Source organism: Salmo trutta, chromosome 15 (assembly GCF_901001165.1).
Source record: "Salmo trutta chromosome 15, fSalTru1.1, whole genome shotgun sequence".
Lineage (NCBI taxonomy): Eukaryota > Metazoa > Chordata > Actinopteri > Salmoniformes > Salmonidae > Salmo > Salmo trutta.
In genome coordinates, this window is record NC_042971.1 from 3,417,487 (window position 1) to 3,433,733 (window position 16,247).

General features: G+C 39.7%; 1 long non-coding RNA gene across 1 annotated transcript; it reads right to left on the reverse strand.

Annotated features, from left to right (window-relative positions):
• Positions 1–8,637: 8,637 nt before the first annotated feature.
• On the reverse strand, positions 8,638–11,210 carry LOC115149678 (uncharacterized). Its single transcript, XR_003866933.1, has 2 exons — positions 11,125–11,210; positions 8,638–8,944 (listed from the first exon to the last, which is right to left on the reverse strand). It is a non-coding gene; the product is annotated as an uncharacterized LOC115149678 (long non-coding RNA).
• Between the last annotated feature and the right edge of the window lie 5,037 nt (positions 11,211–16,247).

Below are 16,247 nucleotides of genomic sequence, written 5' to 3' on the forward strand. Positions count from 1 at the left end.
CTGTGTGAACAACAAAGTCAGACAGATGGTTAAAGGCCCACAACAGCGGAAATCCACTGTAAAAGGTGATGCCAACAGCGTAGCCATGATGTTGTACAACAATTGACGTCTGTAATGAATGTTAAAATTATTTGACATTTGTCTTAAAATGAGCAAGAATAGTCATATTTTGTCTTGTTTTCACATTAGTAGTAACATCAATGATTGAGTTATTCAAGTTGTTGAAACTCTAAGCAGTGTGCCAGACAACTTTTGGTCTCCAATATAGGCCCCTTTCTGTGTTTGCTAAAATTGCGGCACGAGGGCGATGCACATGCAATTTGGTTGTAGAAACTCCTCCCTGCTAATGAGGAAACCGATAGTTATGGATGTACTATATCTGCCTGGAGCAAAAATGGTGAGCAAAGATTTGAGTTTTTCACAATGTATTCTGAATGTGAACGGGGGAAAACTCAGGGGAGAAACCTCCATTTCCAGGTTGATGATGAGTTCATTTCACACTACTTTGGATTATAATTGTAAGGCTCGTTTGAATGTCCTGCTTAATATAATGTTTGTGTCATCATCGCAAATAAACCACTTTGTACTTAAAAACACTTCAACCAGTAAAATGCTGTTTGGCTTTTCCATCAGCTTGACAATGAGGGTTTGTACAGTTTGACAAATTGGCCCATAACTTCACCTAACAATAACATAGACCTACTGTTGGACCCATAACTTCACCAAACAATAACATAGACCTACTGTAGGACCCATAACTTCACCTAACAATAACATAGACCTACTGTAGGACCCATAACTTCACCTAACAATAACATAGACCTACTGTAGGACCCATAACTTCACCTAACAATAACATAGACCTACTGTAGGACCCATAACTTCACCTAACAACAACATAGACCTACTGTAGGACCCATAACTTCACCTAACAATAACATAGACCTACTGTAGGACCCATAGCTTCCCCTAACAATAACATAGACCTACTGTAGGGCCCATAACTTCACCTAACAATAACATAGACCTACTGTCGGACCCATAACTTCACCTAACAACAAATATAGGAAAATAGCTCTGTGTGTTGTACAATAGCCTATCCATCAAGGAACAGTTCTCTACACATTATGAGCTAAGTATCTCTGTGTCCAGACAGACTAATGAGACCCTACTGTAAATCAACCAGATAATAACACTTTATAAACATCAATTTGTTAGGGATGTTGGATCCAACGTGGAGCACGGCATAACTGTCTTTACCAGAGTAATGAATGAAGAAGCACTTGGTTGATGTTGCATGTCGTGATGTTTGTCATGTGACTGTCATTCAGAAAATGATTTCCTGGATCAGCTGATGATAGTTGAACATGTGACTGTAACTAAACAGCTACAGTATTAAGAATTATGTGTAATTATTGAAGAACTGCGTTAATGACAGTATCTATTTGGGTGTCAATAAAGTTAAAGTGACTCTTGGTTAGAACCACTGGATTTAGCAAACTCTGAAATGATTTAGGATTTATTTATTTTCCTTCAGGGAACAGTAATTATAGTCATAAAGTTACACTCCCTTTCAGTTGGTCAACTTCGGTACAACATACTATGGGGAAATACAATCATTCCCCATGCCGACCCAAACGGATACTAAATGAAACGCGTCAGTTGTCAATTTATTCATTGTCTTTTGTTTGAAACACTCCTGTCAATGTTGAGTAAAGACACACACCTAATTACACATATAGAAGTAGGACTAGTCTACCTGGCCTGTGTGCAAATGTAGGCCTATAAATGTGCCCATTTGGGGATGTCTGATAGTATTTCTGATTGTCTTAATGCACCACCACTAATGAGCTGAGGAGCTTCTCAAAGCTAATTTTTCTTCACCTCAAACAGCAAGTAAACAAAGTCTAATCAAAATCAATTGTAAATGACAATAGTTCCTCAAAGTATTTTCGTAAAATATTTCCAGCTCTCGCCCTTTCGATAACCACTCGGCATAAAAGATAAAAATGTCATGCTCTGATCCTGTGGAAATGTCATAAAATACCTGATTACTTCTTATCCTTTGCACAAATAGCCTACAGCTGTGTCTGTCCAGAACTCACTGGAGCAGGAAACTGAGGGCCCAGAATATTTAGTAAAAAGACTTAGTAAAAAAAACATCTACTAAAAAAAAAATCACACATTAGTTCAACAACTGCAGAGTTTGTGTCCCTGTTTTATTAGATAGTACTCACTGTATTTACTGGTGTTAACCAGATCAATGTCCCTGTTTTATAAGATAGTACTCACTGTATTTACTGGTGTTAATCAGATCAATGTCCCTGTTTTATAAGATAGTACTCACTGTATTTACTGGTGTTAATCAGATCAATGTCCCTGTTTTATTAGATAGTACTCACTGTATTTACTGGTGTTAATCAGATCAATGTCCCTGTTTTATAAGATAGTACTCACTGTATTTACTGGTGTTAATCAGTTCTCCAGTCTTCTCTTCTTCGTCCTCCTCTAATGTGACAGTAATCTCCCCCTCTTCATCCTTCATTCCAAAAACGTCTTCATCTTCTTTCACTTCATACTCCACTCCAAAGACTGCATCTTTCTCTTCTTCTTTCACAGTAACATCCTCCTCCTCTTTCACTCTGAACACGTCTTCCTCTTCTTTCTCTATAACGTCTTTCTCTTCTTCTTTCTCTATAACGTCTTTCTCTTCTTCTTTCACTGTAACAGCCTCACCCTCTACTTCTTGTTTTACTGTAACATCCTCCTCTTCCTTCTCCTCTTTCACGACAATGTTCAGCCCCAGAGCTTCTTTCTCAGTCCAACAGACCTCCTCTTCTTTAACAGGAGGGGAGTAGTTTAGTGAGCGCATGGTCGGGGATGTTAGCTAGCTAGGCTAGTGCTAACTTAACCAGCCAGATAGTTGACTTACAACGTAAATATGAAATTAAATGGGGTAGCTAGTTGTTTCCACATAAGTATGTTTAAAGCAAAGTGGCAAATAAACCACGAAACCGTATAAAGAACTTGAATGTTCAGACTTTGTCGGCTAGCGAGCTACCGAGGTGGCTGCAGTTGTTGAAGAAGCGTTCCGTCCACTAGATTATACGTCACACTAGAAACATCGCCTGAAAGACACATATCGCCATCTGCTGTCTGGAGGGAGGAAACGCAGTTGAGGAGGGAAAACTTTTTTTCTTCTTCATTGAATTATAATATTATAAAGCAGTTTATGGAAACGTTTTTTCTCTCTCCATTAAATATGAATATTATATCAACACGTACAAAGAGTAACAAGTGTTGTTTGATTAGTTCCGATTTTTTATGAGAATTTAAAACAAACTTAACGTCTACTTCACATCTGTATTTCTGATTCAGTCAAATAACTAGATATCAAAATTAGCACCTAGTTATTGGTACCCTTGATAAAGATGAGCAAATATTACTGTATAAAATAAATAAACTTTACCCACTACCAGGATATTTTAGCCCAAAACCTGGTTACCTCTCTGCTAGGAGGCTGAAACTTGGCCATAAGAGGATCTTCCAGCAAGACACATCAACGTCCACAAAGAAATGGTTAATTGGGCACAAAAATCTAATTTTTAATGGCCATCTCAGTCTTCGGACTTGAACTCCATTGAAAACCTGTGGTTTGAATTGAACAGGGCAGTCCACAAGCGCAGACAAAATAAATCAAGGACATGGAGAGATTCTGTATGGAGGAAGGGTCTAAGGTCCCACCCAATGTGTTCTCCAATCTCATAAAACATTTGAGTGTCGTTACTGCTCCTACATGGTGTAACAATACATCATGTAGATGTATACTACCGTTCAACAGTTTGGGGTCACTTAGAAATGTCCTTGTTTTTGAAAGGAAAGCAAATTATTTGTAAACAGTGTGCTGGCTTTCTTGTTCTTTAACAAAGCTTTTCTAAACAGTGTTGTTGCATGCAGCAATTCAACCATGAAGGCCTTATTCATGCAGTCTCTGAAGAGTTGATGTTGAGATGTGTCTGTTGCTTGAACTCTGTGAAGCATTTATTTGGGCTGCAATCTGAGGTGCAGTTAACTCTCATGAACGTATCTTCTGCAGCAGAGGTAACTCTGAGCGTCTTCTTTTTGGGGGGAATCCCGATGGAGGACGTCATCCAATAGGCCGTCGTCACCACCACCGCCCACTAGTTAATTGTCATTCAGGTTATCAATGGGAAGAGCATTAGCAATATGTCCTGTCTGGTAACTTGTCTCGTTCAATAGATTTACATTGGCAGGTGCACAGGGAGAAACCCCATTAAAACACTTTTGGAAGTCTTTAACTGTATCAAAGTCTGTTGCCTGTGATGTTGGGACAAATGATAGTCCCTTATTATCCTCCTCTTTCTTTTCCTCCTCTTCTTTCACTCTGAACGCGTCTTTCTCTTCTTTCACTGTAACGTCTTTCTCTTCTTCTTTCACTGTAACAGCTTCACCCTCTACTTGTTTTTGTATTGTAACAGCCTCCTCTTCCTCCTCCTCTTTCACCAGAGCTTCTTTCTCCGTCCAGCAGACCTCCTCTTCTTTAGCAGGAGGAGAGTAGCTTAGTGAACTCATGGTCGGAGATAATAGCTAGTTAGCATTAGCGACTAGACTAGTTCTAACTTAACCAGCCAGCTAGCTGACTTACAACGTAAATATTAAATTAAATGGGGTAGCTAGTTGTTTACACATAAGTATGTTTAAATCACAGTTACAGTTAAACCACGAAATTGTCTAAAGAGCTTGAACGTTCAGACTTTGTCGGCTAGCGAGCTACCGAGGTGGCTGCAGTTGTTGAAGAAGCGTTCCGTCCACTAGATTATACGTCACACTAGAAACATCGCCTGAAAGACACATATCGCCATCTGCTGTCTGGAGGGAGGAAACGCAGTTGAGGAGGGAAAACTATTTGTATTCTTCATTGAATTATAATATTATAAAGCAGTTTAGGGAAACGGTTTTTTCCTCTCCATTAAATAAGAATATTATATCAACACGTACAAAGAGTAACAAGTGTTGTTTGATTAGTTCAGATTTTTTATGAGAATTTAAAACAAACTCTACATCTACTCCACATCTGTATTTCTGATTCAGTCAAATAACTAGATATCAAAATAAGCACCTAGTTATTGATACCCTTGATAAAGATGAGCAAAAATTACTGTATGAAATAAATAAATTAACTTTACCCACTACCAGGATATTTTAGCCCAAAACATGGTTACCTGTCTGCTAGGAGGCTGAAACTTGGCCATAAGTGGATCTTCCAGCAAGACACATCAACATCCACAAAGAAATGGTTATTTGGGCACAAAAATCAACATTTTCAATGGCCATCTCAGTCTTCGGACTTGAACTCCATTGAAAACCTGTGGTTTGAATTGAACAGGGCAGTCCATAAGCGCAGACTAAATAAATCAAGGACATGGAGAGATTCTGTATGGAGGAAGGGTCTAAGGTCCCACCCAATGTGTTCTCTAATCTCATAAAACCTTTCAGTGTCATTATCCTCCCAAGGGGAGGGTGCTGGAGTACTGAAAACATGAGTGCCAATAATTCAGACCCCAACCTTTTGAGAATTACATTTTAAACTAAATCTCTTTCTCTGAGCAATTGTATTAGTATAAAATAATATAATTTCCTTTTTTTGTGTTGGTGTAACAATACATCATGTAGATGTATATAATGAACAGACTAGGTCTATACTGCTCCTACATGGTGTAACAATACATCATGTAGATGTATATAATGAACAGACTAGGTCTATACTGCTCCTACATGGTGTAACAATACATCATGTAGATGTATATAATGAACAGACTAGGTCTATACTGCTCCTACATGGTGTAACAATACATCATGTAGATGTATATAATGAACAGACTAGGTCTATACTGCTCCTACATGGTGTAACAATACATGATGTTGAAGTATATAATGAACAGACTAGGTTCTATCCTATTCTACTGTATCTGTATTCTACTGTATTACTCATCTCATATGTATATACTGTATTCTATCCTATTCTACTGTATCTGTCTATGTATTACTCATCTCATATGTATATACTGTATTCTATCCTATTCTACTGTATCTGTCTATGTATTACTCATCTCATATGTATATATTGTATTCTATACTATTCTACTGTATTTTAGTCTATGCCACTCTGACATTGCTCGTCCAAATATTTATATATTCTTAATTCCATTCCTTTACTTTAGATGTGTGTATTTGTTGTGAAGTTGTTACAAATTATTGCACTGTTGTCCTTGAGTGGTCCAGCCAGAGCCCGGACTTGAACCCGATCAAACATCTCTGGAGAGACCTGAAAATAGCTGTGCAGCGACGCTCCCCATCCAACCTGACAGAGCTTGAGAGGATCTGCAGAGAAGAATGGAAGAAACTACCCAAATACAGGTGTGCCAAGCTTCTAGTGTCATACCCAAGAAGACTCAAGGCTGTAATCGCTGCCAAAGGTGTTTCAACAAAGTACTGAGTTAAGGGTCTGAACACTTATGTAAATGTAGGATTGGGCCGTTGTCATCACACTTCCATGATTAGTAAGAATTAGGGTAGATTTATAGGACTATTGTTTTTTATGATTCATACATACTTTCCTAACCCTAAAATGTACCTAAATAATCTACAAGATCAGAGTATTTTTAAATCTACCAGTTGGTGCTGAAACAGAGACGAATGATGACTTTCTTGAATTGATCCCTAGATTCTGACTCCGTGTATTCTATTGAGTCCGTCAACAAAATTAGAATAAAAAGGTATTTAAAGGTACAACATTCCAATTAAAGGTATTACCGTATTTAAAAGAATGGCTTAAGATGAAATGTACTCTAAACCCTATTGAATGAAAACTCCATGACAAAATCTGTTGGCCAACAATTGTGAGGGTTTTCAGCAAGGTATCAACACATGCAGAGTGTGCGTAAGCAAGGCATACATTCCTAAATGGGGATCGGCCCCAGTCTCCTGGTAAAACACCAGAACCCTCCTCCTACAGCATTTATGTTCATTTTGAGAAAGTAGCACTACAGTCTCCGGGTAAAAAAACTACTTTTGGGTAAAAAAGACGCGACACCTGTCTATGAATTTGAGAGGTTACATTGATGCTCCAGATACTCAACTAGTCTAAAGCAGACCAGTTTTATTGCTTCTTTAATCAGGACAACAGTTTTCAGCTGTGCTAACATAATTGCAAAAGGGTTTTCTAATGATCAATTAGCCTTTTAAAATGATAAACTTGGATTAACTAACACAACGTGCCATTGGAACACAGGAGTGATGGACACTGATAATGGGCCTCTGTACGCCTATGCAGATTCTCCATTAATAATCAGCCGTTTCCAGCTACAATAGTCATTTACAACATTAACAATGTCTACACTGTATTTCTGATCAATTTGATGTTATTTTAATGGACAAAAAATTGCTTTCTTTTAAAAAAAAAGGTTATTTCTAAGTGACCCCAAACTGTTGAACGGTAGTGTACATCTACATCCTCCCATGTCGCTGAACCACTGATCAATAACTCCCTATTACAGGAAAAAACACTATTTCCATTGGTTGTTAGTACTGTACTGACCTCTCGTTCTCTGTCTCTCTCGTACTCTGCCTTGTGTATTTATCTTCAAAATATTCTTATAGTCCCAACATAGAACCAAATAGACCTCCCAAAAATAATATGGCATTTACTTTATTTCACATTTATTTAATCAGATATGTCAATTGAGAACCAATACGCATTTACAATGACAATCTGAATGAAGAAATACTAATATCAATCTATTTAAAAATTAACATGTTTGAAATATCCCAATTATATAGTGAACAACATGTAGGGGTTTACACTTGCATTCAATCAATCTTAAGTTCATAATCAAAACATTTTTTTTTACTCTTTTAATCCGATTTTCGACATGATCATGTCTTGAGCTGGAAAAAACATGTAGACCTATTTTTCAGTATGATTTCATTCATACAATATTATTTAATGTAGAATGAACAAAAACACAATTTCTCAATCAAAAACATAAGTCAGAACACAGCCTCTCTATTCTCTCATGTGATTTCAGGTCCTCTGACTGGGAAAATGTCTTTTCACAATGAGAGCAGTGGTATGTCTTCTCCTCCTGTGTATTAGTATGTTGGAAAGGCTTTTCTCCTGTGTGTGTTCTCTCATGCTTTTTCAAGCTCCCTAACCGGGTAAAACTCTTTTCACATCGGGAACATTTGTAAGGCTTTTCTCCTGAGTGTATTCTCTCATGCGCTTTCAGGCTCCCTCGATGGGTAAAACTCTTTTCACAATTGGAACAGTGGTAAGGCTTTTCTCCTGTGTGTATTCTCTCATGCTCCTTCAGGCTCGCATACCACCTAAAATTCCTTCCACAGTGGGAACAGTGATAAGGCTTCTCTCCAGTGTGTCCCCTCTCATGTGTTTTCAGGCTCCCTAACTGAGTAAAACTCTTTACACAGTGGGAACAGTGGTACGGCTTCTCTCCAGAGTGTATTCTCATATGTATTTTCAGGTTCCCTAACCCAGTAAATATTTTTCCACACTGAGAGCAGTGGTAGGTCTTCCTATCTTCTGTGTGTATTTCTTCATGTTGTTTCAGGTACCGTAACTGGGTAAACCTCTTTCCACACTGGGAACATTGGAAACACTTTTCTCTTGTGTGTGTCCTCTCATGCTCTTTTAGGATCCCTAACTTGGTAAAACTATTTCCACAGTGGGAGCAATCGTAAGGGTTTTCTCCTGTGTGCGTTCTCTCATGTACTTTCAGGTTCCTTAACAACTTAAAACGCTTGCCACACTGGGAACAGTGATGTTGTCTCGCTGGTTTGGGCGTCTCTGGGTCTGGTTCCCCTGAAGGAGTCTCCCCGCTGTCAGAGTGAGAGTCTGGTCCCTCTCCTACCAAAGACAAACAGAGTATTTAGTTAAATATTAAACAGAGAACTGAATTAAACCTCCATAGATTCCTCAAAAACCTGAAGTCAGTTTTCAGAACATTCCATAGTTTAATAAAAACTTGGTGGCTGCCCTAATAATAATAATAATGTAGAACATAAAATCTAATCTTGCTCTCATGTTTATAGGCTGAGCAGAGCTCTACAATAGGGAAAGGGGGAAACCTAGTGAACTGAATGGATTCAACTGACATGTGTGTCCCGTATTTAACCCAACCCCTCTGAATCAGAGAGGTGTGGGGGGCTGCCTTAATAGACATCCACGTCGTCGGCAGCCAGGGAACAGTGGGTTAACTGACTTGCTCAGGGGCAGAATGACAGCGTTTTTACCTTTTCAGCTCGGGGATTTGATCCAGCAACCTTTCGGTTACTGGCCCAACGCTCCCACCTGCCAGTCTACATAATGTCGTATTTTAGGCTGATCAGAGCTGTATAATAATAGATAATGTCATGTGTATAGGCTGAGCACAGCTCAATAATAATAGATAAGGTCATGTTTATAGGCTGAGCAGAGCTCTATAATAATAGATCATGATTATAGGCTGAACAGAGCTCTACAATAATAGATAATGCCATGTTTATAGGCTGAGCAGAGCTCTATAATAATAGATAATGTCATGTTTATAGGCTGAGCAGAACTCTATAATAATAGATAATGTCATGTTACAGGCTGAGCAGAGCTCTATAATAATAGATAATGTCATGTTTATAGGCTGAGCAGAGCTCAATAATAATAGATAATGTAATGTTTAGGCTGAGCAGAGCTCTATAATAATAGATAATGTCATGTTTATAGGCTGAGCAGAGCTCTATAATAATAGATAATGTCATGTTTACAGGCTGAGCACAGCTCTATAATAATAGATAATGTCATGTTTATAGGCTGATCAGAGCTGTATAATAATAGATAATGTCATGTGTATAGGCTGAGCACAGCTCTATAATAATAGATAATGTCATGTTTACAGGCTGAGCAGAGCTCTATAATAATAGATAATGTCATGTTTATAGGCTGATCAGAGCTGTATAATAATAGATAATGTAATGTGTATAGGCTGAGCACAGCTCTATAATAATAGATAATGTCATGTTTACAGGCTGAGCAGAGCTCTATAATAATAGATAATGTCATGTTTATAGGCTGATCAGAGCTCTATAATAATAAATAACGTCATGTTTACAGGCTGAGCAGAGCTCTATAATAATAGATAATGTCATGTTTATAGGCTGATCAGAGCTCTATAATAATAGAGAATGTCATGTTTATAGACTGAGCAGAGCTCTATAATAATAGATAATGTCATGTTTATAGGCTGAGCAGAGCTCTATAATAATATATATTACTAATGTTAAAGGCTGCAGTTGATCCATTGTTATTAACGTTTTGTTGGTGGCCCACTTCATCTCTAAAGTAATAATTACCATCTTTTCTAAATGATAATTCTTTAGTTTAGCCTTTCCTTGAAATGGCTATTTTGCCCATGTTTTTTGTCGACTAACAAACGTTTGCTAATATGTTCAGTCTCCCCAAAACGCTTGTCCTTTTGCTAATATGTTCAGTCGCGAGTATACACACTCTACGCAAGGCCTACAATAGACACACGTCAAACGTTTCATTTATAACTTGTTTGCCATTCTGTGAGACAATTAAGTTGTGATTTTGAGGTGGGGGGGGGGGGGCTCTGATGGTATACACATGTTACAGTTCAGCAATAAGGCCAGAGGAAGTGTGGTATATGGCCAATATAGCATGGTTAAAGACTGTCCTTATGCAAAACGCAATGCAGAGTCCCTGGATACAGAACTTAGCCGTGGTATATTGGCCATCTATCACTGAGGCATCTTATTGCTATTATAAACTGGTTACCAACGTAATCAGAACAGTAAAAATACATGACATACCCATGGTATACGGCCTGATATACCACGGCTGTCAGCCAATCAGCATTCAGGGCTTTAATCACCCATTTTAAAATGTAGCTTTAACATTATATTATAACATGAATTGCTATAGAACAGAACAACATTTTCAAGTATAGAATTTCAGTAGCGTGCTGCTTTAAAACAACACATTCGTTCAAAACCTTTGGACAGTTAGAGCCCGTTTTTTAAGACAGTACTTACTGGTGGTAATCAGATCTCCTGACTCCTCTGTCAATATGACCGTTCTCTCTCCCTGTTTCTCCTTCTCCACTCCAAAAACTGCATCATCCTCTTCCTCCTCTTCTTCCTCCAATGTGACAGTCATCTCCCCCTCCTCCTCTTTCTCTTTCTCCTCTTCTTTAACAGTAACATCCTCCTCCTCTTTCACTCTGAACGCGACTTCCTCTTCTTTCACTGTAACGTCTTTCTCTTCTTCTTTCACGGTAACAGACTCACCCTCTACTTGTCTTTGTATTGTAACATCCTTCTCTTCCTCCTCCTCTTTCACAAGAGCTCCTTTCTCCGTCCAGCAGACCTCTTCTTTATCAGGAGAGTAGCTTAGTGAACTCATGGTCGGGGATGTTAGCTAGTTAGCATTAGCGACTAGTCTAGTTCTAAGGTAACTTAGCAAACCAGCTAGCTGACAAACAACGTAAACATATAATTAAATGGGCCAACAAGTACATACGACAGAAGTGTGTTTAATACACAGAGACTAATATACACCAAAACAGTGTAAAGAGCGTGAATGTTGTAGCTATGTTTGCTAGAAAGCTACCGAGGTGTCTGACTAGCTGTTGTTGTTGAAGGAGCGTCCCGTCCACTAGATTATACGTCACACTGGCAGCATCGCCTGAACCTAAAAGACACACATCGCCATCTGCTGACTGGAGGGGGCAACGCAGTTGAGGAACCAAACGTTTATTTTTCATTTATCTCATAAAGTTTAATATTATATTAAGTCGTTCAAAGAGAAGCATGTGTTAATTGATTCGTGTTTAATGAGTGAGAATTTAAAACAAACTTTACACCCACTACATATTTGCATTGAACCATACTTATGACATGGATCATTTTGACCCCAGAGGCATATCTTTTATCACAGCCAAAATGTGATTTATTCAATTCTTTCATTTTTTCATAACTTTGTCAATCAACTTGTTCTTAACCTGTTAGGGTATAGGGGGCAGTATTGAGAATTTTTTGAAAAAAGATGTGCCCATTTTTAAATGCCTCCTACACCTACCCAGTAACTACAATATGCATATACTTATTATATATGGATAGAAAACACCCTAAAGTTTCAAAAACTGTTTGAATGGTGTCTGTGAGTATAACAGAACTCATTTGGCAGGCAAAACCCTGAGACAGATTCTGACAGGAAGTGGATACCTGATGTGTTGAATTGACTTTGAGCCTATGCCATTGAAAAACAAAGGGGGTGAATTATATTCTGGCACTTCCTATTGCTTCCACAAGATGTCCCCAGCCTTTACAAAGTGTTTTGAGTGTTCTACAGTGAGATCTGACCGAATAAGAGCCATGGAACGTGATGGTCCATCATTCACCCTGGCGCGCGATTTGATGGTGGGTACTCTCATTCCGAAACGTTTTAAAAGAAAACCCAATGGTCCGCCTTGAATTTTATTCATGTTCTGGTTAAAAAAGGCCCTAATGATTTATGCGATACAACGTTTGACATGTTTGAACGAACGGAAATATATTTTTTCCGTTCTTGAAGTGAAGTGAAGTCCGGCTGGCTTAGATCATGCGCTACAACACGGAGGTTTTTCGACATAAATGATGAGCTTTTTTGAACAAAAATACATTCGTTATGGACCTGGGACTCTTTGGAAGTGACATCTGATGAAGAGAATCAAAGGTAATGGATTATTTATATAGTATTTTCGATTTTAGATTCCTCCAACATGGCGGTTAGTCTGTATCGCGATGCGTATTTGTCTGGCGCAGTGCTCAGATTATTGCAAAGTGTGATCTCCCAGTAAGGTTAATTTAAAATCTGACAAGTCCATTGCGTTCAAGAGATGTAAATCTATAATTCTTTGAATGACAATATAATATTTTAGCAATGTTTTCTAATATTAATTAATTATTTTGTCGTCATGACTTGACTGCCGGTATTGGAGGGAAACGATTTCCTGAACATCAACGCCATAGTAAAACACTGTTTTTAGATATAAATATGAACTTGATAGAACTAAAAATGCATGCATTGTCTAACAAAATGTCCTAGGAGTGTCATCTGATGGAGATTGTAAAAGGTTAGTGCATAATTTTAGCTGATTGTATGGTTTTGGTGAGGCATGTCTTTGAATCGACAATGCATTGCACACAGCTATTGTCAATGTACTCTCCTAACATAACCTAACTTTATGCTTTCCCCGTAAAACCTTTTTGAAATCGGTAAACGTGGTTAGATTAAGAAGATGTTTATCTTTCAAAGGCTGTAAGTTAGTTGTATGTTTGAGAAATTTGAATTTGTACATTTATTTGGTTTCAAATTTGCCGCTCTTGAAATGCACCTGCTGTTGATAGGGTGCGCCACAGGTGGCACGCTAACGTCCCAGGTAGCCTCAAGAAGTTAATAAATCTATATCATGGTTTAGTGTTTCTGTATCAATATGGACTTTTAACAAATTCAAATCCCTTGGAGCCATTTTGACCCCAGCCAAAAGCACCTTTGATAAATAGGACGTTTATTTCAAATCAAAATCACATTTTATTGGTCACATACACATGTTTAGCAGATATTATTGCAGGTGTAGTGAAATGCTTGTGTTTCTAGCTCCGACAGTGCAGTAATATCTAACAAGTAATATCTAACAATTTCCCAACATATACCCAATACACACACATCTAAGTATTTGAGTCTAGGTTTCTCTGTAGACATGATCCATCCCAGCAGAGGGTGGAGGGGCACCTGTGTCAGTGGTTTTGACCAGATAGACACCTGCAGACACACAGTATAGTGCCTCCCATGTACTCTCCTAAGATTGGACTTTTCTATACCACGTATCACATGACTGTGTACAAAACTGTCAGGGGTAGAAAACTCTGCAAGCGGTAGAAAGTCTACCAGGGGTAGAAAACTCTGCCAGTGGTAGAAAGTCTACCAGGGGTAGAAAACTCTGCCAGTGGTAGAAAGTCTAACAGGGGTAGAAAACTCTGCCAGTGGTAGAAAGTCTACCAGGGGTAGAAATCTCTGCCAGTGGTAGAAAGTCTACCAGGGGTAGAAAACTCTGCCAGTGGTAGAAAGTCTACCAGTGGTAGAAAACTCTGCCAGTGGTAGAAAACTCTACCAGGGGTAGAAAACTCTGCCAGTGGTAGAAAGTCTACCAGGGGTAGAAAACTCTGCCAGTGGTAGAAAGTCTACCAGGGGTAGAAAACTCTGCCAGTGGTAAAAACTCTGCCAGTGGTAGAAAGTCTACCAGGGGTAGAAAACTCTGCCAGTGGTAGAAAGTCTACCAGGGGTAGAAAACTCTGCCAGTGGTAGAAAGTCTACCAGTGGTAGAAACTCTGCCAGTGGTAGAAAGTCTACCACGGGTAGAAAACTCTGCCAGTGGTAGAAAGTCTACCAGGGGTAGAAAACTCTGCCAGTGGTAGAAAGTCTACCAGGGGTAGAAAACTCTGCCAGTGGTAGAAAGTCTACCAGGGGTAGAAAACTCTGCCAGTGGTAGAAAGTCTACCAGGGGTAGAAAACTCTGCCAGGGGTAGAAAGTCTACCAGGGGTAGAAAACTCTGCCAGGGGTAGAAAGTCTACCAGGGGTAGAAAACTCTGCCAGTGGTAGAAAGTCTACCAGGGGTAGAAAACTCTGCCAGTGGTAGAAAGTCTACCAGGGGTAGAAAACTCTGCCAGTGGTAGAAAGTCTACCAGGGGTAGAAAACTCTGCCAGTGGTAGAAAGTCTACCAGGGGTAGAAAACTCTGCCAGGGGTAGAAAGTCTACCAGGGGTAGAAAACTCTGCCAGGGGTAGAAAGTCTACCAGGGGTAGAAAACTCTGCCAGTGGTAGAAAGTCTACCAGGGGTAGAAAACTCTGCCAGTGGTAGAAAGGCTACCAGGGATAGAAAGTCTGCCAGTGGTAGAAAGGCTACCAGGGATAGAAAGTCTGCCAGTGGTAGAAAGTCTACCAGGGGTAGAAAACTCTGCCAGTGGTAGAAAGTCTACCAGGGGTAGAAAACTCTGCCAGTGGTAGAAAGTCTACCAGGGGTAGAAAACTCTACCAGGGGTAGAAAGTCTACCAGGGGTAGAAAACTCTGCCAGTGGTAGAAAGTCTACCAGGGGTAGAAAACTCTGCCAGTGGTAAAAACTCTGCCAGTGGTAGAAAGTCTACCAGGGGTAGAAAACTCTGCCAGTGGTAGAAAGTCTACCAGGGGTAGAAAACTCTGCCAGTGGTAGAAAGTCTACCACGGGTAGAAAACTCTGCCAGTGGTAGAAAGTCTACCAGGGGTAGAAAACTCTGCCAGTGGTAGAAAGTCTACCAGTGGTAGAAAACTCTGCCAGTGGTAGAAAGTCTACCAGGGGTAGAAAACTCTGCCAGTGGTAGAAAGTCTACCAGGGGTAGAAAACTCTGCCAGTGGTAGAAAGTCTACCAGGGGTAGAAAACTCTGCCAGTGGTAGAAAGTCTACCAGGGGTAGAAAACTCTGCCAGTGGTAGAAAGTCTACCAGGGATAGAAAGTCTGCCAGTGGTAGAAAGTATACCAGGGATAGAAAGTCTGCCAGTGGTAGAAAGTCTACCAGGGGAAGAAAACTCTGCCAGTGGTAGAAGGTCTACCAGGGGTAGAAAACTCTGCCAGGGGTAGAAAGTCTACCAGGGGTAGAAAACTCTGCCAGTGGTAGAAAGTCTACCAGGGGTAGAAAACTACGCCAGTGGTAGAAAGGCTACCAGGGATAGAAAGTCTGCCAGTGGTAGAAAGTCTACCAGGGATAGAAAGTCTGCCAGTGGTAGAAAGTCTACCAGGGGTAGAAAACTCTACCAGGGGTAGAAAGTCTACCAGGGGTAGAAAGTCTACCAGGGGTAGAAAACTCTGCCAGTGGTAGAAAGTCTACCAGGGGTAGAAAACTCTGCCAGTGGTAAAAACTCTGCCAGTGGTAGAAAGTCTACCAGGGGTAGAAAACTCTGCCAGTGGTAGAAAGTCTACCAGGGGTAGAAAACTCTGCCAGTGGTAGAAAGTCTACCACGGGTAGAAAACTCTGCCAGTGGTAGAAAGTCTACCAGGGGTAGAAAACTCTGCCAGTGGTAGAAAGTCTACCAGTGGTAGAAAACTCTGCCAGTGGTAGAAAGTCTACCAGGGGTAGAAAACT